At 48.7% G+C, this 23,807-nt stretch overlaps 2 long non-coding RNA genes across 2 annotated transcripts in view; both read left to right on the forward strand.

Moving 5' to 3' along the window:
• The window catches only part of LOC144097907 (uncharacterized), a 78,493-nt gene that overhangs the window by 35,091 nt on the left and 19,595 nt on the right, over nt 1-23,807 (forward strand). The gene's annotated exons all lie outside the window — the stretch shown is intronic.
• LOC144097856 (uncharacterized) overlaps nt 19,600-23,807 on the forward strand; it is a 22,850-nt gene continuing 18,642 nt past the window's right edge. Inside the window, exon 1 of the long non-coding RNA XR_013307105.1 lies at nt 19,600-20,312. This is a non-coding gene — a long non-coding RNA (uncharacterized LOC144097856). The remainder of the gene's footprint in view (nt 20,313-23,807) is intronic.

The following is a 23,807-nucleotide window of genomic DNA, read 5'->3' on the forward strand; positions in this document are numbered from 1 at the left end:
AATTGTGAACTACGCCAACAGAGGGACAACCTACACAACATACTGTGGGCATGCCCACGAGATCCCCCTCCGCGGGAGCTGCAGCTCTGTAACTCCGAGCAGTGGGAGGCCGCGATGCTCAGCTCAGACCATGCCATTGAGCACGATACCTAGGTCGCCAGAGCCCAAGGACGCCTGGCCACCTCGGACGGAAGACCCTGTCTAAGATTTCCTCTTTGGCAAAAAGAAAAAGTTTTCCTCCTCTGCCTCCTTCTTGGGTAATCCCGTCGAGTCGGAAAAATTGGTCCTCTACTGTTCGCGGTACCCGCCGCAGTGGCTCAAGTCTGTTTCATATGCAAGCGAGAACGCTCACGACTTCTGCCGCCGTGGCGCAAAAACCTGTTTCGAGCGGTCGCGGCGACACTTCTTATTGTGTAAATAGTTTTTGTGTACATTACCTCTTCCCCCCCCCCCTATCCCCTCACCTCTTTCGTTTAATTTCTCCATTCTGCCTGCTATCCTTTATTTCCGCCGCCCCAGCTCAGGAGCTTCTGTATCGATGGCAGATGCCGGGGCTAGCAAAAGTCTCTTCCTTCCTTTTTATTATTATTTTAATAAAAACCACTTCCTACTACGCTCGCGGCGACTCGAGCGGCCAGAGCGACGAGGAAATTTTTCGCCACTACGACCCGCTCAATCCCTCAATACACTCTGTCGCTTCAGTGTGAATCAGACTTCAGTGGTTAAGACATTCGATCGACTGCTCTACCTAAAGTATCAAATCCCGGCAGCGGTGGCCGCGTTTCTATGGAGGTGAACTGCATGTGCCAAGCAATGCAAGTGAGCGTCGACCACACCACTACGGCGTCTCTCTCTTCCTTTCTTCTTCCACTCTCTCTAGACTTCATCCCTTCCCTTACGGCGCGGCTCAGGTGTCCACTGAGAAGTGAGACAGTTACTGCGCCTTCCCTTTCCTTATAACATATTATTATTACTGTTAATAATAATTGGTTTTGTGGGGAAAGGAAATGGCGCAGTATCTGTCTCATACATCGTTGGACACCTGAACCGCGCCGTAAGGGAACAGATAAAGCAGGGGTGAAAGAAGAAAGGAAGAAAGAGGTGCCGTAGCGGAGGGCTCCGGAATGATTTCGGCCACCTGGGGATCTTTAACGTGCACTGACATCGCACAGCACACGGGCGCCTTAGCGTTTTTCCTCCATAAAAACGCAGCCGCCGCAGTCATAATTATTCTGTTCGCGGGGCTCTTCCGCGTACGCCGCAAGGCCTTTGGAGCGTGTCGAGTTTCTGCTGCTGCTGTTGCTGTTCGTGGTTCTCATCATCCGTACGCCGATGATGGTATTGGTGCGAGAAGGGATGCCGGCCAGGAGTTAGGACAGGGCATGGTGCGGTCAATCCGGAACATTCCTCAGGCAGAGTTAACGGCTGTGCGTTCGTACGGGATTAGGTGGTGAGGATTCGAGTTAGAAAGCGATGAAATGCCAGTTTCCGATGAGAAGCCGTTTTAAGATGAGACGCCGGGGCCCGACTAGACGTCGAAGGACGCTGAGACGCCGGGGACTCATGAAACACTGAGAAGGCGTTTCACAGTGTCGTTGGAGTTTGCCCGAATAATTAGAAGTCTTTTGTCCTCTCGGTTATGCAGTGATTTCAGCGCGTGCGTGGTCAGTGAGGTGGGCGGTGGACGTGATAAGGTCGAAGATATGACTCACCGATGCAGACGCGAGTGAGGCAGGGAGGTGAAAGCCAACTGAGATGAGCATGTGTCGATGGCGTGTTGGTTCGGGAAGCTTGCGGGTTCTACGGCCGTACATAACCGTGCTGAATGAAATGGGGTCTTCTTCTACGTTTTGAAGTGGAGACATGTTGGGTAGCTTGCAATACGGGAGCTGGCAAGGCTTGTGGTGAGGCCAGAATCGTGACCAGCGTAACGCCTTCTTCGGTGACTTCGATCGCCTGCACAGGATGTGGCGTGGCGGACGCGGCGTCGGCGGTAGGCTTACCGCGGCGGGTGCCACTTCGTATCTTCAAGGGATCGTTCAGTGCTTAAAAACGGTCCGATTACCAAAATATGGGCGTTAGGTGAAAGCTGGGAACTAGGCGGGAACGATCTTGAAGATATTTTTGGGCAATGTGCAAAGTTTCCAGCCTGTTGGGGCAGATTGGAGGGAGCTCGATTTGAGGCGGTCGCGCCGAGGTCATGGAACACCTGAGAGAGTTGTGGGCGCATTAAATTTTGCATGGGAAAGTGGCTGCGGATGGCACAGGACAGGCTTAATTTGAGACAGTTGCATAAGTACTAATAAAAGCGCCTGTCAGCCAATGGCCTTCAGGTTCACAAGGGAGAGGCCTTTGTCCTGCAGTGTGTGTAGTGAGCCTGCTGCTGTTGTTGCTGTTGTTGTTGTTGCCTTGGTCACATGACACATACCCAAGACGGCGAACTGGCCAGGGTTCAGTGGGGCGACCGCATAGAATAGGAAAAATCGGAGTAAAGCTAAAGATTGTGCCTTGGGTGAAATTTCAGAGTAACTTAAAAAAAAGAAGAAACAAAATATCGGGAGAGAATATCTGAGAATTAAATAATTAAGGACATGGAAATACCCAAACGCTTTTTTGAATGCGGAAATTTTTTAAACAATTAGCAAGGGAATCTGCCGATAGCTGTTATATAATTGTGGAGGTATTAGCAAACTTGATGCAATGCAAAACCCCTGTCGAAAGAGAGGAGTAGAGAAACCGACAAGGTGAGACCCAATTTTGTAATGGGAATTTCTAGGTGTGTTCTCCTCTGGTGTGCAAACCTCCGGCAAGAGAGCAAGAAATGCTCCAATGTCTCTATTTCACCACAAGCCGCACAAAGGTTTGTGGGACTGAAGCCGCATCTACATAAGTACAGATTTACGCGGGGAATCCTGTACCGCATGAGTGTCATCATTACCTCACACTGCCGGGTTTTACACGCGTGAGTCTTCCATGGGTACATGAGATGTTGGTAGTCGACGGTAGAGAGTAAGGTATCGTTACATGCGGCGGTTATAAACTGAAAACGCTGAAATCGAGTCATTTCAAAAGGAACAAGATTAGAGACGCTACTGGCAACTGGTGCATTTAGAGCTGCTTTTGCCAAAAAGTGTGCTGCTTCATTCTGTAAAATACCTCAGTGGCCTGGTATCCAAACGAAGCGCACCTCTTTCATCCATCCAGGAATCAAAAAGTTTAGTGAGCGTCTCAAAAAAGCGTCTCGCGTGGACTCCAGCGCCAGCAATACAGAGACAATCTGAGAGGAATATCACCTGAGAAACAGTTGTGGGAATTGAGAAAGCGGCTAGCCCCAGAACCATAAACTCTGCTAGAAATATGGTTGTGTAATCTGGGACTGTGACCGAAAAGCTCCACGAGAGAGACTCTGAGAAAATACCAACCCCTGCTTTCCTGGCGACCCCAGACGCATATTTAGCAATTAAAGTATGCTGCGGGTACTGGCCAAGGTTATCCAAGAGGATTCCAGTTAATATCCCTGCAGGTAGATGCTTGGCATTTGGTGGGAAAATAAAATCCAAAGTAATATCCACAGGGGATTCTGCCCAACAAACTCTGCATACAAAACTGAGATCCACACCAATATTGGATAAAAGATTCTGAGTAAATACAACCTGAGGTAGGCCCAAGCTTGGCCAATGAGGAGTGATAAAAAGGGCTGGGTGGGAGACGAAAATAGGAGTAGCTACACCAGGAGGCGACTCAAATCCCCGCAAAAAAGTCCTGACAGTTAACAGGTGAAAACGAAAGTTAAGATCGGGAATACGAGCTTCCAAGTACAGAACTGCGGTGGAGACTGATTGAGGGAGAGCTAGGCAGAGACGCAGCGCGCGCCTTTCTAGCAGCAGTAACGGATTCCCAAAAACCAATTTTCATTTTTTTCCGGAGTCCTCCACTACAGCACCTCTTTCTCTCTTTCTTCTTTCACTCCCACATTCCTTCCTTCCCTTAGGGTGCGGTTCGGGTGTCCACTGAGATATGCGAGACAATTACTGCGCCGCATCATTTCCTCAAAAACCAATTTACAATTAACAATTTTTTGCTTATGGTTTCTTCCTTTTTTCTTTGCTTGAACAGAGAGAGAGCGGGGCGGGAACGCGCAGCGCAGTGTCGTCTGATAGGATCAGTCGGTGTCGTGAGGTCACGTGCGGCGTTCGTGTGTGCGCCGTATTGGGGCATGCGAGCGATGCTTGGGAGAGAGCGAAAGCTGGAAAAACCAATAGAACAAGGCCACATTGGCTTCTTTTTTTTCTGCAGTCTGTATTGCAGTGCGCGTTGCAGTAGCTGTCTACGAAGACGAGAGGCCACACCGTCGCAGAACACGTTGCAGTAGCCGTGCATCGAGGAGCGTCTGTCGCGGATGTGGTTCATTGCGTTGCTCGCTGGTAAGTGGCCGCTTTTGTATCGTACGTGTTCGGTGCTTTGGTACTGCTTTTAGGACCGCGCTGCACCATGTACGCAGAGAGAGTGCCGCGTTTCTGCCTGATAAGGCATGCAAGTGCGGGATGGAGTCGATCCATCTGTCCAGAGTAGTAAATTCATTGTCGTCGTGTGAGCAGCGCGCCACACGTCAAAAGATCTTGCTAAGAAGCGTCCCGGGAACCTAGCAGACCATTCATTTTTTTAGAAATGCGTTTTTGAGGCGCACATCGCTTTTCAGGTGTACGCGTCCTGGCAGAGCTGTAGAGTTTGCTGAAGGACCTCCGTAATCGGCTCTACCCTACTCAGGTCTAGGGTGCCTCGATGCGAGCGGTGCGCTACACCGAGGCACCTTACTGTAAAGCCGCTCAAAAAACTAGTTTATAAGCTAGTTAATTGGGGGCTTTACCTTACTGGGGCCTGTAGGGCAGCGGCTTCTGTGTATCGTGTGATGGTCTGAGTGTGCAAGTAAGGACACTTGTCCGATTTCAGTGCATTTTAAGGTCCCCCTGTGGCCGAAATTTTTCTGGTGACATCCACTACGGGACCTTTTTCTTCTTTTAAATTCTTTCACTCCTATTCTGTTATGGGTGCGTACTTTGCCGTATTTTGTTGCCCCGTATATGCAGCAGGTAGTGTCACTACCAGCCTCTATGCACTGGTTGCGCTACTTTATTAGTAAGCACTCACGTGGCAGCAATGGTTGCCTATGACGCCTGCGTCGCTTCAACCGAAGTCCTCGCCGTGTTGGCGCCTGAATTTATTTTCATGTTCGTTTTCTATCCGGTCGCGTCAAGCACACCAGATGAGGCCTGTTAAGAACGAGGGCGCCAATAGCATTGGCAAAAGCACAGCCATTTAATTCGTGTGACGAATTGCGAGATGATGATGAATATGTTAGCGCAAACCATACTTGCGTTGCCGCGCGGTGGCTTTTGACTGTGGCTATCCAGAAGGACTGAGCACGCCGGAAGCGTTTCGTTCGCGTTCCGAAGTGTTTGCTGGCGCCTGATGGCCACCACGCCCGAGTTCAAACTCGGAACTCGGGATCAGTACCCGAGCCCCCAAGCCATGACGGCCGCTTTTCGATGGAGGCGGAACGCGAACAAATTGGAGGGACGCTTAAGCTTCGCCTTTAAGAGTGGAGTGCGACAGCGTGTTGCAGCGCTGCCAGGGTGTCCACGGAACGGCATTGCAAGGTGATAGCGTTCGTGGATTTTGCAGTATATGCTTTTGAGAAAAGAGGCGCATAACTTCCTCAATTTGTAGGTGGGCGCCACAATGAAAAAAATTGATTTTGGGGGAAAAGAAATGGCGCAGCATAAGTCTCACATATCGGCGGACACCTTAACCGTGCCGTAAGGGAAGAGAGTAAGGTGGTAGTGAGAGAAGAAAGGAAGAAAGTGGGGCCGCAGTAGAGGGCTCCGGAATAATTTCGACGACCTGGGTATCTTTAACGTGTACTGACATCGCACAGCCCACGGGCTTCTTGGCGTCTCGCCTCTATCGAAACGCAGCCTCCGTGGTCGGGTTTGAACCCAGGAACTCCAGATCAGTAGCAGAGCGCCTAATCACTAAGCCACCGCGGCGGGGTAATAGGTGGACGCCACCAACTACTGTGCGTCGCCCGCCCACTTTCGGATCAAAATATTTTGCAGTTGTTGGGCGCAACAACGTGTGTGTTTGCAGGCGCCTCAGTGTTCACTCATCTGCCTTTCCCAGGCCCCGAGCTCGGGTGGGATACCGGCAATGGCTGTTGCCGTAGTAATGCTGAACTTATCGGAACCTCAGGCGATGCAATGCACACACTGTGCTCGAAGAACTTGGTGCAGGTTCCTGGATACTTCGGCCGAGTGCCCTAATCATTGAGCCACCGTTTCTGGTTCCTTTTCATTGGCTTCTGAGGCCTGCAAGTCATGTGAAAGGAGCAAGCAGCGCTGTCTGCTCGCGTCTGCTAACAGCCTCAGCGCACCGCGTTGTCACGACCCTTATTAATTCGAAAGCAATAATTGTTATGTCGCGTCAGCAAAAAGTGACCGCCAATTTTGTCGCACAATTATGTCGTTCTGTGGAGATTAGTGAGCAAAAGTTAGATTGTGTTAGAGAGTGCGTGTGTAGATCTAGAAATGGGAAAAGTTTGATGAATTATTAGTTAATTAAAATAATGAAAATAAAAGATTTCTTTGAGGCAGGTTTTGTGCGACCGATTCGATGAAAAACGATGTAAATGCGTGAGATGGCTTACTAAATACAAAAATAAAACAAAATAAATGAAAAATAACAAGAAACGAAAAATAAACACAAATAAAACAGAATTCCTAATGATAAAAAATTAGCTGCGGTTCAACTACTGCTGAATATAGTTAGAGAGCGAAAGCTGCAGTATATCGGGCAAGTAGACGCGGCTTGGCCTGTAACGTTGAGTGCGCTCAGCACACTAGGCAGGCAACGCGCCTACACTGGCAGGTGGCGGTTAAATTAATGGTTGATCGTGTGAGGTTGTCACGCAATGAACGCTGCGGCTTAGTTGGTTTAGCTCGGCTATGCCAGGATATACGTAGCGAAAGGTAAGGCATGGCATGTTAGCGTTGTTTAATCTTGATTACAAGTCCAGGCTAGTCTGATTGTGTAGCTATGTTGTTATCGCATTAAGACGACACAATGTGGTTACGGCGCACGCGAGCTCTCGTTTTCAATCCTGCGATATGTTATCAGGCACGCGACGCAGCTGGCGAAGCGAGCGGAGGCGAGCGCAACGACGAGTTCCAGTTCCAAAAACTTTTATTTCCTTCAAAAATGGAGGCCATCTACTCCCTACCCATGGCGCGCAGGCCTAGGGGCAGAGGCCAGGGCCTCCGCGACTAGATGCAGGCAAAGAGTTGTTGGCTCTTCGCGGCCTCTGCCTCCAGATGGATGGCTTTCTTCTGGGTCGCGGGGTCCGCGCTTTGCAGAAGGGTTTCCCAGGCTTCTCTACTATCTATTCCTTCCCTCACCCCTGGGGAGTGTACACACTGCCAAATTATATGGTCGAGGGTCCCCCTCTCTCCACATTTTTTACATTTATCTTCTATGTCCTCGTCTTGTAGGATGTGTGACGCCCATACCGGGTTTATGAAATTTCCGGCCTGTAGCCTTCTCCAGGTTACTGCCTCTCTGTTCCCGAGCTCCTTGTCCGGAGGAGGGACAGTTCTTCTCTGCAGTCTGTAATTCTCTATGATTTCTGTGTATGTTTGTAGTCTCTGGTCTAGTTCCTTGCAATCTGGCGGTTCCGCTTCTGCTCGGAGGTAGAGATCGCGAGCTAGAAGGTGCGCCGCTTCATTGCCTGGTACTGACGTATGAGCTGGTGCCCATATTAGGCTAATTTTTCTATTCATCTTTTTCCCCGTTAGAATCCGCACCGCTTCTGATGCGACTCTACCTCTTCCATAATTGTAGATGGCTGTTTTACTGTCACTTATTATATAGTTTGCCTCTGTTCCCACGCAAGCAAGCGCTATTGCTACCTCTTCTGCTACTTCCGAATTGCGGCTGCGTATCGTAGCTGCTGATATTGCTGTACCCTTGCCATCCACCACTGAGGCTACAGCTGCTCCCAGTCTACCGCTCGCCGCATCCGTGTATGCTACCATCTCCTTAATCATTTCGTTGAAGCGTCTCATGAGGGCTTCGGTTCTCTTTTCCCTCCTCTCACTGTTGAAGGTGGGGTGCATGTTTCTCGGAAGTGGGTCTATTCTGAGATGTTCCCTGACATCCTTCGGGATGTCTTGTTTTTGCTGCATGCCTCTGTCTGCCTGCAATCCTACCATGCCTAAAATGGCTCTGCCTGTATAAGTCTGGCTAAGTCTTTCCTGCTGAGCTGTTCTGACCGCCTCGGCCGTTTCCTTCCACGTGTTGTGTATCCCCATAGCTAGGAGTCTTTCCGTTGAGGTGCTTATGGGTATTCCTAATGCTCGTTTGTAGCACCTCCTAATTATTGAGTCCAACTTATCTCTTTCTAGGGCCCGGATGTTAAGGTATGGTGTAGCGTAGCTGAGTCGACTGATTATGTATGCTTGCACCAATTTTATTAGGCTCCTTTCTTTGAGTCATACCAAACGGCGGCGGCGGCAGCGAGCCGCGCGGCGCGGTGTGACATTATGCCAGATGACGCGGCGAGTGCGCAAAGCTCAATAACCGCCTCACATATCTCGGTGGACACCCGAACCGCGCCGTAAAGGAAGGGATCAAAAGGGGAGGGAAAGAAGAAATATAATTGGTTTTTTTGGGGGGAAAGGAAATGGCGCAGTATCTGTCTCGTTTATCGTTGGACACCTGAACCGCGCCGTAAGGGAAGGGATAAAGGAGGGAGTGAAAGAAGAAAGGAAGGAAGAGGTGCCGTAGTGGAGGGCTCCGGAATAATTTCGACCACCTGGGGATCTTTAACGTGCACTGACATCGCACAGCACACGGGCGCCTTAGCGTTTTTCCTCCATAAAAACGCAGCCGCCGCGGTCGGGTTCGAACTCGGGAACTCCGGATCAGTAGTCGAGCGCCCTAACCACTGAGCCACCGCGGCGGGTCAAAGAAGAAAGAGAAAACTGAAAATTGAAAGTTGCATGTTGAGGAAAGGCGCGGCGCTGTGAAGCCGGGGAACACCTGTGGCTCGGTGCTACTAGTGGTGAATGCGCAGTTGTGACTAGGAAGCGAGAGAGAGAAATGGGCAGTGGGTCGTCACTACTCCTCGCGTATGCGCAGCACGGCTCTAAAGGAATCGCGCAAAACTGCTCAACCTGCGGCCAATAAAGCTTTCGCTTAGAAGAAAAAAATCGATGTGTATTAGCTCAGCTAATCCAGCATACTCAAAGCGAAAGATATCGGCGTTCATCGTGTTCATTGGCGTTGGCGTTGATATTGTTCTAGATGGCGATCGCTTTGAGCAAAGGAAGGTCGCATAACTAGCTCACTGGATATGTGGACGCCTCATTCATGCATTGATTCGTGGTGAGAGAAAGATGTGGAAATAATGAATTAGCGCTGACAGCGCTGTGCTGACATTCGGCACTGCAGCAATACCTGGGCCGCAGCGTTCATTTGGTGACCAATCTCTCGCGATTAACCATTAACTGCATGCGACCTCCCAGGGTTGCAGGGAGGGCGCACTGCCTATCCAGTGAGCGGAACGCCATCAAAGCAGGCTTTTGACACCAACGCCATGTACATGAAAGCGAGATTGAAGTCTCCACTGACGCACGGAGCTGGTTGTGCGCCTTTCCTTTCGTGAAAATGAACAGCCTTTGCAAAGTTGTCAACGCAAATGAATTTTATGAACGGCGTAGGCTCACTTGTTTTGTTTGGTTTTTGAGGAAAAGAAATGGCACAGTAACCGTCTCACATATCTCGGTTGACACCCGAACCGTGCCATGAGGGAAGGGATAAAAGAGGGAGGAAAAAAGGACGAGAAAAGTGAAAACTGAAAGTTGCATTTTGAGCAAAGGCGCGGCGCTGAGCAGTAGCGGAACACCTGTGGCTCGGTGTGACTAGGAAGCGAGAGAGAAAAGGCGACGGAGTCGGCGGCGGCCACCTGCGCCTTGCGTGACGTCACTCGCGCTCCGACATACGCCGGCTCGCGCGAAGCGCGGTGTTGACTAGCGTAGTGAAGCTTTTCGCTTCAAAAATGTAGGGACAATGAGAGCAAAAGGAAATGCTGTGTTTGAAACAGGTTTTGTGTGACTGATTCGATTAAAAACGATGTAAATGCGTGAGAGGGCTTAATTTGTGAACGAAACTAAAAAAAAACGCGTCATGCCCAGTGAGCCACGTTTCTCAACTCGTGAAACCACTGCGCGCAAATTGTGCACACTGCATTTCTGCGTCCGTAGCGCTCAGTGATTCTATATGACCTGCTCTTTAGCCCATGTGTAATCAACACGAAAAAAGGTGCAGGTGTACCACTTGCTCACGTATACAATGCCCAAGATCCAAGGTTCAAAGCCGGCCGCGGCGTCCGTGTTCCGATGGAGGCAAAACGGAAAAGGTGCCAGTGTGCTGTGTGACGTCTTGACAACAGCGTAGTACAAGGGCGTTTATTTTCTGATTTTTTTTGTAAGGCACCACGATTCAGTGCAGAATGGCTTGCGCGTTTGTCACGCGAAGCTTCTATGCATGGTGCAATCCAACAGATGTTCAAGTTTTTGCCCTGACTCGCGCCTCTTTTGACACAGCTATAGCGCTACCTAATGAAACTTGCACTTAGACATGTAATGAGGTATTTGTACTGTCCTGCCCAGCCTGCACTTACGAAGTTAACCGCTGGACAGAAAAATGGCGCCCGTGACATCACGTTAACACCTCCTACACCATTAAATCAAATTTAGTACATTGTTAACAACTGCAAGCAAAATGTTAGTAACTGCATCGTTACTAACTTTTCACTGCCTGCTACTACCTAGGCACACACTCTTTAAAAAAGAAGTTAGTAAAAGGGTAGTAAAAAGGTAGTAAGTGCAGCAGTTACTAACTCGGACTGCGTTTTACTATTTACTACCCTCTTCAAGGTAGAGTTAGTAAACGTAGCCCTTGCTACCTTCTTACTAACTCTGGTCGCGAGTAACTACCCAGTTAATAACCGCTCCTTTAGCCATAAAATAAACTCAAAGAATATGACTTATGCAGACTGTTGTGCAAATAAGTTGGTTTTTTCATTAAACATTTCTGTAGGGGCGTGCGGTTAGTTAGACTAAGCTGCTTCTACGATCTCAACTTCATAATTAACGCTGGTTTTTTAGCTCAACGGGTAAGAGCCACTAGCCCGTAATTGAGAGTCAGATTTACGGATTCTATAAGACTGAGAAAGATATACCTGTGCAATCCCAGTGCGCGTGTGTGATTCTTTTTTGTTTGTGTTTTTCTTGCATTCTGAACCTCTGTGCCCGGTAAAGTTGATGCCATCACCTCGCATAATTTGTACATGTAGTGCGCAATAAGCCTAAACCCAAGTGTGTGATTTACGGCGAGCACGCTCTGACAGCTCTGATTGGTTTCGGGGTTTAGTCAAACTGACTATGTAGCTTTTTTCCAGTATGCACAAATTAAGAAACATATGCGAAAGTTTCTATTCATTTTCTTAGTAAATACTACAAGCTTCCCGTTACTAACTGCGGGTAGCAGCCGTTACCAACTCAATGGATTAGTAACTGTAACTAATCTTCCAGTTACTAACAGGGTAGTAACATACGTGGCAACGAGTTACTACCCCAAAGTTATTAAGCACTACTACCTTTTTTCTAAGAGCGTATGGTGGTCACTCTCAGGTTACCAGTTACTGGATTTTCTAGATCCTCTTTTGGGGTAGGGGAATAAGAACGGGGTGGGGTGTATTTGGCAGGTGCTCCCGGGTCATTAAAGGATAGTATATAGAGTTTATGAAGGACGCTGCCAGTACACGCATCCGGGGTGGAAACTTACGAAAAGATTTGAAATAACGGCAGCGCAGCGAGCTATGACAAGAAGAAGATTGGTACAACGTGAAAAGGCAGGAATAGGGCAGAATGGGTGAGAGAACAGACTCCAGTTATTTTCATCCTAGTCGAAATCAAGAAGGAATGGGCGGGGCATGTAATGCGAAGAGAAGATAACCGATGGCCCGGTATGGTAAAAGAATGAATTCCAAGAGAAGGCAGGCGTAGCAGAAGGCGGCAGAAAGTTAGATTTGCGGTTGAAATCAGGAATTTTTCGGTGGTAAGGTGCCCACAACTGCTTCAGGACGACATTAATTAGAGAGACATATGGCCTTTGTTCTGCTGTGAGTGTAGTTTGGTTGATTATAGTGATACTGAGAAAGTAGCGACGTTCACCTTTTTCGGCTTTCTCCTAGAACATGTCCATCACTGCTTATGAGCGCCCCCCATGAGGACCAAAACTCCTCGACGTATTTAAAAGACGCGAACTTTCCTCACTCTTTAGTGCTACAATTGTGATATCAGTTTTTAATGTAAAACTGTATTAGAGTCACTCGGTAATAACTGCGCAAATCGCTGGCGCAATCGACGCGACTGTTTCACGCGTCCGCTGGATGCGTTCGTCCTTTTCTGGTGCTGAATGTGAAACAGGCCGCTAGCTGTGCGATGCATCACGTACACGCGTGCTCTGCCAATCACACACGCAGAGGGAGGGGTAAATTAAGGAGAGAGCGTGAAAGCAAGGAGGTTCACGGCGAGATGAGAGACTGACACTATGTACCCTCCTAGGGCCAGGAGGGTCCTTATTTAAATCTACTCTCTGCCGAAGCAGGAGTGAACACGGTATTTCTCCCCTCTGGCGGTATTAGGCGGAGTAAACGCCTGCTTAAGGGTGTACAGTAGCTGCTTTACTCTTTTTGTGCTCGTACAGACTTTTTATTGTCCATAGTGAACACGGCACCGTTCTTTTACAGGGCCACGTCCCCAGCCGTAAGGTTCTGCAGCGGTGGATTTTTCCTGCGGAGCTCCCCCCCCCTCTGGCCGTAGTGGATTAGAGGTCGTCCGACCTCGAATCTTTTCGAACTGTAGGTGTGTATTTCCTTCTCACAAAACGTCAGCAAGTGTTCGATACTTTTTTTCCTTTTGCTCAACCGGTGTCCATCTCTCGTGCGTGAAGGAGCCGATCGCTCAGGTTTATTCCCTCAAGTAATGGTGAGTTCTACAACGCGTCCATTACTTGCATATCGTGCGTAAATGGGAGGTCGCCTTGTGTTCGCTGCGTCGTGTCAGCCACAAAAGGTGTACGAGAACCTGCGTCGCGCCCCGCCGCGGTGGCTCAGTGGTTAGGGTGCTCGACTACTGATCCGGAGTTCCCGTTTTTATGGAGGAAAAACTCTAAGGCGCCCGTGTGCTGTGCGATGTCAGTGCACGTTAAAGATCCCCAGGTGGTCGAAATTATTCCGGAGCCCTCCACTACGGCATCTCCTTCTTCCTTTCTTCTTTCACTCCCTTCCTTATCCCTTCCCTTACGGCGCGGTTCAGGTGTCCAACGATATATGAGACAGATACTGCGCCATTTCCTCCCCCCCAAAAAAAACAATTATTATTAACCTGCGTCGCTGTGTGTCCCGCCCAGCATCTTCTCATCTGATTTTAACTTGTTTTAAAGCGAAAGCTGTACTACGCCAGGCAGCGAGCCATTTCGGCTCGTCGTGCCGTATGCCGTATGTAGGCAGCCGCACATATAAACCGCATGCCGCATGCGGTGTCCGACGAACGACCTTGAGCCGCCGTTACCTAGCAACACCGCAGCTGCGCTCCAGCAGATGGCGCCGCCATCGACGCCGCTCCCGTCGCCGCCCGCTCCACCAGATGTGCTCCGCTGGGGTAGAGGGAGAGGAAGTGTCGCCTCGCGGGGTATATATATAGATATATATATATATATATATATATATATATATATATATATATATATATATATATATATATATATATATATAGGACTAAAATACTCTGTGGCGAAGCGCATATATATATATATATATATATATATATATATATATATATATATATATATATATATATATATATATATAAGCGCTTCGCCACAGAGTATTTTAGTCCTGGAGAGCACGAATGAGACGCAGCAACGACAGAACGAAGCGAGGAAGAGAACGCTCTTAAGAGATACCAGAAGAACGCGCCGCACGGCTCGGCTCGAGAAGCGTCGTAACGATGATGCGCCTAATAAAAATGCCACGTCCCGGACTGACTCTTCAACTGCGGAAGAGGCCGGTCTGAGTTCTTGAAAGGGTCAGAATGAGACGCTGCGTAGACGACGTGCCGACGAAACGAAGCTTTCGCACTTCAACTAGGGTTAACCAGAGCTAAACCACAGCCAATGTTTTTTGACAACATATCCCCCAACCATGCCAAGTCACTTACTGTGCCTACCTTGGCTACACTCTAAACAGAAAGGAGTAGAAAGAGCGTAAGTTGTTCTCTTTGTCTGGTAACAACTTTATTCAAAAGTCCTGCAGGGTTTTCGTCGACGGGGCCTTAGGTCTTCCACATGCGGACGTCGAGGTGTTGCCTCGCCGTCGCCTCGCGGGCCTGATGGACGGCCCAGAGTTGGTCACCGAGACTGGGGCTGCGCAAGGCAGCGGCCCACCGCGGCGGGAGGGTTCCGGAGTTAGCACCGTCAGGGTTTTTGCTACAGTCCCAGAGCATGTGGGGTAAAGTTACTATAGCAGTGTGGCAGACCTTGCATACATTCGTCGGGTATGTTCCGGGGTAGAGTCTGGAATTGTGCCGAGTTGGGTACGTGAGCGTCTGCAGTTGTCTGAGGGCCACCGCGTCCGCCCTGTCCAGCTTGTCATTGGGCGGAGGGAAGGTTCGGCGGGCCAGGCAGAGGGCCTTGGTAATTTCGTTGTATGTGGTCAGTCATTGGAGCTGCCCCACGGACGACGGTCGCCGGCGTGGTTCGCGAGCTCGCGCGCCTTGGCGTGTGCCGTCTCGTTTCGGTTGCGATATGTGTTCGATACTGCTCCCATGTGCGCCGGGAACCACTAGATTCTGGTTTGAAAAGCTTCCTCCAACTGGAATTTTCGATTGCTCAGGATTCGGGCCGCTGTCTGTGAGACCCATCCTTTGGCGAAGTATTTGACCGTTTGTCGCGAGTCGCAGAGAACTGTGGTGCACGTCGGATCCGTGAGGGCGAGGGCCACCGCCGCTTCCTCCGCTTCTTCTGCGCGCTCGCACGCTCGCACGCTACACTTGCCGTTATGCGCGTTTCGCCACTGGAATCGACGACCGCAACCGCGAATCGCGAGTGTTCTGCGTATTCCGCGGCGTCAACGTATCTTGTCCCCGTTTCGTCTCCGTGGCTGTGTAGGAAAGCTATGGCCCTGGCCACTCTTCTTCCCCGGTTGTGTTTTGAGTGGACGTTTCGTGGAATCGGGTCGACTCTTAGGGTTTGTCTGATCGCGTCCGGAACAGCGACTTTCTGGCCTTGTGCATGGTAACGCATGCTGACACTTTCCATGATCTGGCGTCCTGCTCTCGTGCCCGCGAATCTTTCTAGTTGTGAAGTGCGCTGCGCCTCGGCGATTTCGGTAAACGTGTTGTGAAGCCCGAGCTGGAGCAAGCGTTGCGTGCTGGTGGGCTCGGCTACTCCCACCCCCCCTTTATAAGGGTGTGCACTAGAGGACAGATCCGTTTTACTCGCTTATTCATGTTTAGATTGTATAGCATCTTACAGGACCACAGGGCAGTACCCATCGCAATGTAATATTGCTACTGACGCTGTAAAGTGCAAAGAAAAGGCCGGCCGAAACATTTATTCATCCCATCCTGACTGGGCTTCCTCTCTTCGGCTTTCCGATTACAGCGCAGTTTCTGTCGCAGAATTTCTGGCCATGTTCTGCATGGTCATCAGAGAGTTATCTGCTGAGCAGTGTAGCGTCATTGTTAAGTCTGATCCCCTTTCACATTGTACAGCCCTGACATCTCCAAACCGGGAAAATTCACATGAATGAGATGACGGACTTGCTCGCGTCTTCTTTCTTGAGCAGGCCTGTACTGAACTTGCTTTCCTTTACGGCTGGGAGCCCTTCCCCTTCCAAGAAATTCTGTGTTTAAAGTGCAGGTGAAATTTCGAGTCAGTGCCTTTCTCATCACTGGTGTGAGATGATCTGACCACCTTCCGATAAGGCATTCCTCCCTAAAAATTCTACCTTCATAGAACTGTGTGTGCTTTCTGCAATGAACCTGAAACTTTGGACCGTTTCCTCCTTTCTTGCCGCCGATTTGCCTCCCTCCGAAAAGTTTACTTGAGGATACTTTTTTCAAAAATGCTTTCTCTGAAAATTAGTTTTTGGGGAAAGGAAATTGCGCAGGATCTGTCTCACATATCAGCCGACACCTGAACCGTGTCGTAGGTGAAGGGATAAAGGAGGGACTGAGATTAGAAAGGAAGAAAGAGGTGCCGTAGTGGAGGGCTTCGGAATAATTTCGACCAGCTGGGGATCGTTAACGTGCACTGACATTGCACAGCACACGGACACCTTAGCGTTTCGCCTCCATCGAAACGCAGCCGCCACGTTCGGGTTCGAACCCGGGAACTCCGGATCAGTAGCCGAGCGCACTAACCACTGAGCCACCGCGGCGGGTCACGAGTTCATTTTTCTTCCCCTGGAATGATTACCTGCTACAGGGGCGCCGATCACGCTGAACTTGTGTGTGTGTTATGTTTATTTTCTTTACTCGTCGTTTTTTCTGTCAATCTAAGCCTGCCCGGTAATACCAGACTGAATTCCTTTCGGGGCCTGTCCCTCTCGTGTGGGTATATGTCAGTCACCAACAGCAGCGTCGCCATAGTGCTCGCTGGACTGTTCTGGGTATGGACCTCCTTCACCCCGCGACGTCACGAAGATGCGGTGGCGCTGATGTTAGCAGCGACTTTCGCATGGTAGGCAAAACAGGTTCCGCTTGCCCGTGCCTCCCGCAGCTGCCGCAGGTACCGGCGGCTGCTTCAAACCTGTGCACTGCAGAAGCAGCATGTATTTATTGACCAGCTGCGTCACTGCTGGATCCGCGTAGTAGCATAAAAAATATTAAATTAGCCTCGATAGGTTTCTCGCGCATAAATGCCGCATTCGGAAACTGGCTAACAGGCATTGGGTCACGGTAGTAAAGCGCGAAGTCTGGGAGTCGATAGGCACTGCCACTCAATGGACTCAATAGCATGCAAGTTACTGCGTTCATTCACCTGAACTTCAGGATAGTAGGCTGATAATTGCTCAAGGAAAAAAAAAGACATATGCAGCTGCACACGTACTTATCACCTTGAGTCGGAGTGCACGGGGCGCCGACAGGTTCACTCGCCCCCAAGGGATGCGTTTTTTTGTTAATAGCACACCATGTTTTAATGGCGCGTTTTATGACATTTAATATTTACTTGAAACTGTTTCTTGATATGACGACGTAATTATTTCATTCCAGTAGAAAGAAGTCTGGTAAGTTGTGTCAATCTTGCGCGGTCGCGTTGGTGTGCTTAGAATAGCGTACCTTAAGTGTGCTAAACGCCATATGCTTTTTCATTGCATCATGCATGTGTGATGTTTCATGAGGTAGTACATGATCGCGAAGCTTGTTTGGAAAGAAGCAGCCGCAGGCGTGCTACTAACAGACACGTGGCGAGATTGAGAGGGGACGCGGCAATGAAAAGTGTTTTCGTTATTCATGCATGCGATATGTAACTAAACTTGGTGCAAATATGAAATTCCTACTCTAGTTTCAGTAATTCCTTTTATTTATAGCTATACCTGGTGCAGTTCTGGGTAATTATAATTAACACCGTCGTCAAGTCCCCCCAAGGTCTCAAATAATTGAGTAGATAGTGCGCAGTTTTTTTTATGCCAGCACGTACATAAAGCCCTGTTCTGTATGATGACGCGATTAGTTCTTTTTCTATATGATCAGTACTTATGCATGCATAGTTACATGAAAACGTTTCTTGCAAGAAATAACTAACACAGCACTGCACGTGTAGGGGAAAAAAATCGAGAGATTTATTACGCTCCTCAACGTCTCAGGAAAAGTTTGCGACAAATGGGATCATTTATTTTCATGCGTTACAGAATTACGAAGGTGAGTGATGCCAATCGCAGAAAATGTTAAAGGTCAGAAAACAAACCTTAAAGTTTATTCCTTCATTTATGGCCTCTTTGCTTTCGCTTTGGTCAAATAAATGTGGCACTGAACTCAAAGAAAGCCTCAAAGAAATCAAAGAAATTACCTCACAATTTTCGACGACCACACATCAAAAAAGAGTAATTTATAAGTTTGTACTGAATATTTTGCTATAATTTTTCGTCACGAAACAAGACTCCAGGGCTAGGAAAGAAAATAATTCCAGAAATCAAAATTTTTCACCAAATCGCCCAGTTTAACAGGGGGACAAGTCGGCCTGGCTGGTGCGTGGTCATGCGGCTAAAAACAGCGCTTAAACGAGACAGAGGAGATCGGGGACACGACGCTGTCCCCACTTTTCGCACAGCGCGACACATGTGTCAACAGACGGTGAGCGCACGCACTTTCCCTCACTACTGGCCCGAAGTAAAATCATTCCGGCTAATGCAGAGTGTCAAAACTTATTTTATGCAATGCCTATAGCGTATAAATCAACGGCAGAAACGCTTTATACATGTTTACTACTAACCATATATACAATACACAGTGGCAAACTATTTCTCTGAATACCCAACACGTGGCCAACGCGAGCTCGTGTACTTCGAGAAATTACTAAGTTGCAAGCATCAACCATAGCTGTGATTCGCAGAAACCGGAAACGCGCCTACAACCCTTGAAAACTCGCGCTCAACACCTCTCCGCGACGCCACTCCCCGACCTTTTGCCTACCACGAACCCGCTAGCTACTGCAGCGCCATCTCGTTTGTTTGCAAACATGCAGGAGGTCTATACCTGGCTGGCGCTTTCACGCCGGAACCTGTTTTCGACAGCCCAGAAAGCGGCGTTTCGACATCTCCCTCGCGCGATGCAAAGGGGTCGCCTAAACCGATCTCTAGCAGAATGAACATGTGCACGGCAGGGAGACGGCTCCGTACTCTATACAACCATGATGTAGCGATTCTTCGGCAGACTCATCAATTCGGCCTATCAGATCCTGTATTGTCACGCCTTGGAGCACTCGACAGATTTGTCAGCAGTAGGTGTATACACTCGGGTAGAGCGTATGGGGAGAGCTCTGAAAGGTTTCCATGGTTCAAATGAGTGCAGGATGAGTAGTAGATTGTTCTTTAGGTTCTCTTGTACTGACTTCGGCTTCTATCTTGTGTTGCAGCGTCCGCTGCCGAATGAATGCGCCGGAGTTTAATGACGACGACGCCGTTCTCCGATCCATCTTGGAGCATGTGAAGACGATAGTGCAGAAGGAGAATAGCGGCGTACCATCATCCGTGTCCAGAGACAGCTCGCGCGGCTGCTGGCCAGGACATTCGAACGGTTCGACTCGCCAGTGGCCACGATTCGCTTGGCCACTTACAAGTTTCCAGGAGAGATATGCGTGGAACCGGATGGAGGAGTCTATGCCTGCACCTCCAGTGCGCCTCGTGCACATCTCTTGACACATGCGCAGCAGAACAGTTCCTCGGCCAAAGTGGTGACTGAGGTTCGAATAACAGCCGTCAATGAGAGGAACCGCGGTTTCATCATGACTCACCACCCCGACCGTTACAGTGTCCATTTTCCTTTTAGCGGCACCACACGGCGGCCCGCCGGTTCGGGAGGCCGAAGATAGGCGATCTCGTCGAAATATATTCAGCGTGGGGCCCTGCGCGGTCTAACTGCAGATACAAAGCGAAGGTCGTGCGCAATGTAGACGCCAAAAAGACACCGGCAGAAGCGACAGAGCCGCGTGACCCCGACGACAAGCAGGTAAACGCCGATCGGGTGGGAATGGTCTCATTCATCCGACCTGGCCACGGTGTAATCAAGTTCGGGGAGAGACGACGAGCGCTCCTTATTCAACAGACGAAGCGTGACTACATCTCTGCTCTCGTGCGGAGAAACGCTGGTGGACGCCTTCTGAGTGGGGCAGAAGGTATGCTTTGAGGCGCACCCGTACTTGAAGGGTAACGGCCTCTGCAAATGGTATGCGACGGCAGTACGCACTTTGCTGCGCGGAAGTGCCCCCACTGTCTTCGACAACGGTGACCAGGCGTGTAGTGCTGCATCGCGTACTGCGAACGAACAGCGGAGTAAAAGGCCGGAGCTTCCAGGCACCGGTGTTGCAAGCAAGCCAACTCGGTCGTGCTGCGGGGATGGTGCTGAGAGTGCCACAGCAATGCAGCGCCCAAACGGCGCCGCAAGCCAGGGGCTCAGCGTTGAAGCGCAACCGTAAGTATGTCTTCAAATCATTGGTTCTTCAGTCCTCTCATGTACTGCGGCGTCAGAAAAATAAGCCCAGCCTAGTTGTAAACAGGTAATTTATCCACAGGTCTTGAGTTTTAACGCGAGGACGTTAAAGAGCTCGTGGTGTGGAAAAGGCGACGGCTGCCACGACTCCCTCGCGTCGTACGGCGCAGTAGGTCTCAGATCTTGACATCTCGGTGGACACCTCAACCCCGCGAAAACATGTTTTGAGGAAAGAAAACGCTATCGATGAAATGAAAGGGCGAAGTACAGCTCTCACATCTCGACATCTCGGTGGACACCTCAACCCTGCGAAAGCATGTTTTGAGGAAAGAAAATGTTAGTGAATAAAGGAAAGGGGAAAAAGCTCTCAGATCTCGAGAGCTTGGTGGACACCTCATCTCCGTGAAAGCATGTGTTTTGAGGAAAGAAAACGTTATTAACGAAAGGAAAGGGCACAGTAGCTCTGAGATCTCGACATCTATTACCTTTTGCTTCCACATTTGGCGGACACTCTTTCGCCTGGTAATGCTTTTGCATTAATAATGCCACTAAGAAAATTACACAGCTCAGGACCCACCAGCTTTATTTTAAAAGAAGGGATTTCATCGTTCCCTGGAGCGGTATTTTTTAGACTAGAAGTTACCAGAATGACTTCGTCTGGAGCAGCAAGGTGTAAGTGAAAAGAATGAGAGCATCGACGAGGGCCACGGAATCTGCTTGGAGGCGAGGAACCTCAGCGCGATAAGGAATTAAATGCATTAGCAATGTCGGTTTGATTAGTAAAGTACTCTCGTCATCAGAAACTTCTGCTATGCTTGTTTCGTTTTAAGCTATATTCAAGAATTCCTTATTTGTTACCCCATTCTTACGAGTATTATTTCCATTTCTAAGTATTTCATTTTGGTAGTACACTTGTTTAGAGCGGTTAAGTTCGCCGGAGACAATATCAGAGTATTGTTGAAACTACTTTTTTAGGTGAACGTTAAGTGGCTGTGTTCATACCTTTCTGAGGTTATTTTTTATTTATACAGCTTAGAAGGCTTTTGGTCATCCACGGGTTCCGGGGAAGTGAATTTCGGGGAACTTATTGATGCGCAAGAGGTAATTATTTCTTTGAGCTTCGCGGGATATTTACTGAACCGCAGCAGCGGCGGATGTTCCTTGTAGTATACTCTCCTAGTTATAGTCTGAATTACTATCTCAATACATCGCTTTCTATCAAATGATTGCTTGTAGCGTTTCTTGGGGCTCGCGTTATTGGGGCATTCGGTTAACAGGAAAATTGGGCGATGGTCCGTGTTATCGAAGTTGATGACTCCTACGATCTGAGGAGTAATAACATTTTGTAATACATGATCAATGAGGGTGCTAGAGCCTTGATGAGCAATGCGCGTACGTGACGCTAATAATGGCTCCAATACATGGCCGACGAACAGTTTATGTATAACGAACAAAATTTATCAGAATTGTCTGTTGTGTCGATATTAACGTCAGCTAAGATAACGATGTTCTTGTTTTCACGATTAAAATTTTAGAGGTTCACTTCTAGTCGATGGCAAAAGTGCTCGTGTGATGCGGAATGTGAGCGATAGATACTACCATAGTGTCTCTGTGCGAAGCAAAAATGTATATGCCAAATTCTATAGCCTTACTAATTCGCACTTCTCTGTCTGAAACGTGATGATGTGACGGCGTTTGTATTGTATAGATTTAGAATTAAAGATTGCAGATCCACCGTGCCGACAAGTTGACCTATGATAGTATTCATTTTGATAGCCAGGTAAAGCAAATAGCCTATCATCATCGGATGACAGCCATGTCTCAGAAAGACAAATGAGTGAAAAGGCTTGATCAGCGAGCGTTAAGAAGTTTTTTAAGTCGTCGTAATGCCTTGGTAAACTGGGAGAATGGAAATGGATAATAGACTTATGAGTATCAGCTGAATTGACGAGAAAGCTTTTAAGGTGATCTAGTGAGTAGTGCATGATGATTATCGATGTGTGGTGCACGGTTTACGTGAAGGCAGACATATCAACTCCAGAGATACGCTAGACGTCGCTTTCCTTGATTTTCCTTGCCTTGATGTGGACACTGTGTACCCACATAATAATAATAATAATAATAATAATAATAATAATAATAATAATAATAATAATAATAATAGGTTTTTTGGGGGAAAGGAAATGGCGCAGTATCTGTCTCATATATATCGTTGGACACCTGAACCGCGCCGTAAGGGAAGGGATAAAGGAGGGAGTGAAAGAAGAAAAAAGAAGAGGTGCCGTAGTGGAGGGCTCCACTCCTACCACTCCACCGCGCCTACCGCTCCACTCCAATTCCGCAGGTGGAGTCGGTTAAATACCTAGGTGTTACTTATGACCAAAATTTGGACTGGCGACACCATATTAAGAATAATGTTATTAAAGGGGAACGTGCACTGGGCCGTTTGACCCGAGTTGGCAATAAAAAGTTTGGCATGCGTCTTGACACGCTACTGTTGCTCTATAAGGCTTATATGAGACCGATTCTGGAATTTGGTTGCCCCTTGTTCTCTGGTAGCGCGAACTACAAGCTGCAGCCATTAGCCTTACTGGAAAGGCGTGCCCTACGGCTATGCCTCGGGCTCCCAAAATCAGCTTCCAACGCTGTCTTTTATCTGGAAGCCCGTATCCCAAACCTCTATTCCCGCTTCCAACTTCTAAAAGTGCGTACTTTCCTCAAGTCTTTTGACCCGGCCCCAGGCGTTAGTATTCCAATTTTTGTATCCCAACCACACCTTTCTTTGACTAATCACTGGCCACGTTATCAGCTTCCGCAAGTTAGGTTCACGCAGAAACTGTTTGCTCCGCTTCAGGTTGATCTGATCTCCTTGCAACGAGTTGCTGACACGCAGGTTGATCCCGTCTTCTATTACGACTTTATTTTCCCGTCGCATTTGAAGCATATGCCCGCACATAGCCTAAATGGCCTTCTTTCTGAACACCTACAGAATTTTCCACATCATACTGTTATCTCCACTGATGCCTCCGGCAGCTGTGAGAAGGCGGCGATTGGCATATATTCGCAGGATCTAGCTTGGAGCTACTCCGTTCGTATCCCTGATTATACTCCTATATTCTTCGCAGAGTTTTTGGCCATTGGTTTGGCTCTTCTCAAAATTCCCAGACATGTCGCACGGGTTCTTATTCTTACAGACTGCCTTTCAGTTATTGTCTCTCTCCAAAATTCGGAAAAATCTTTCTTGACTCGTTCACTTAGGTTTTTTGTTCCGAGCACAGTGCGCGAGATCCGTTTGGTCTGGGTACCTGGGCATTCAGGCGTCTATTTTAACGAGGTGGCTGATTTATTGGCAAGGTCAGCTCTCAGCGCACCTGTAATATATCCCGTCCCTCACCTCATTCTGTTAGCAGCTTCACGTTTCCAGCGGTTCCAACATATTTCAGCCACTTTGATTGATCCGTTGCTCAATACCGTGGA

The sequence above is a fragment of the Amblyomma americanum genome, chromosome 1, assembly GCF_052857255.1.
Source record: "Amblyomma americanum isolate KBUSLIRL-KWMA chromosome 1, ASM5285725v1, whole genome shotgun sequence".
In the NCBI taxonomy this organism is placed as follows: Eukaryota; Metazoa; Arthropoda; class Arachnida; order Ixodida; family Ixodidae; genus Amblyomma; species Amblyomma americanum.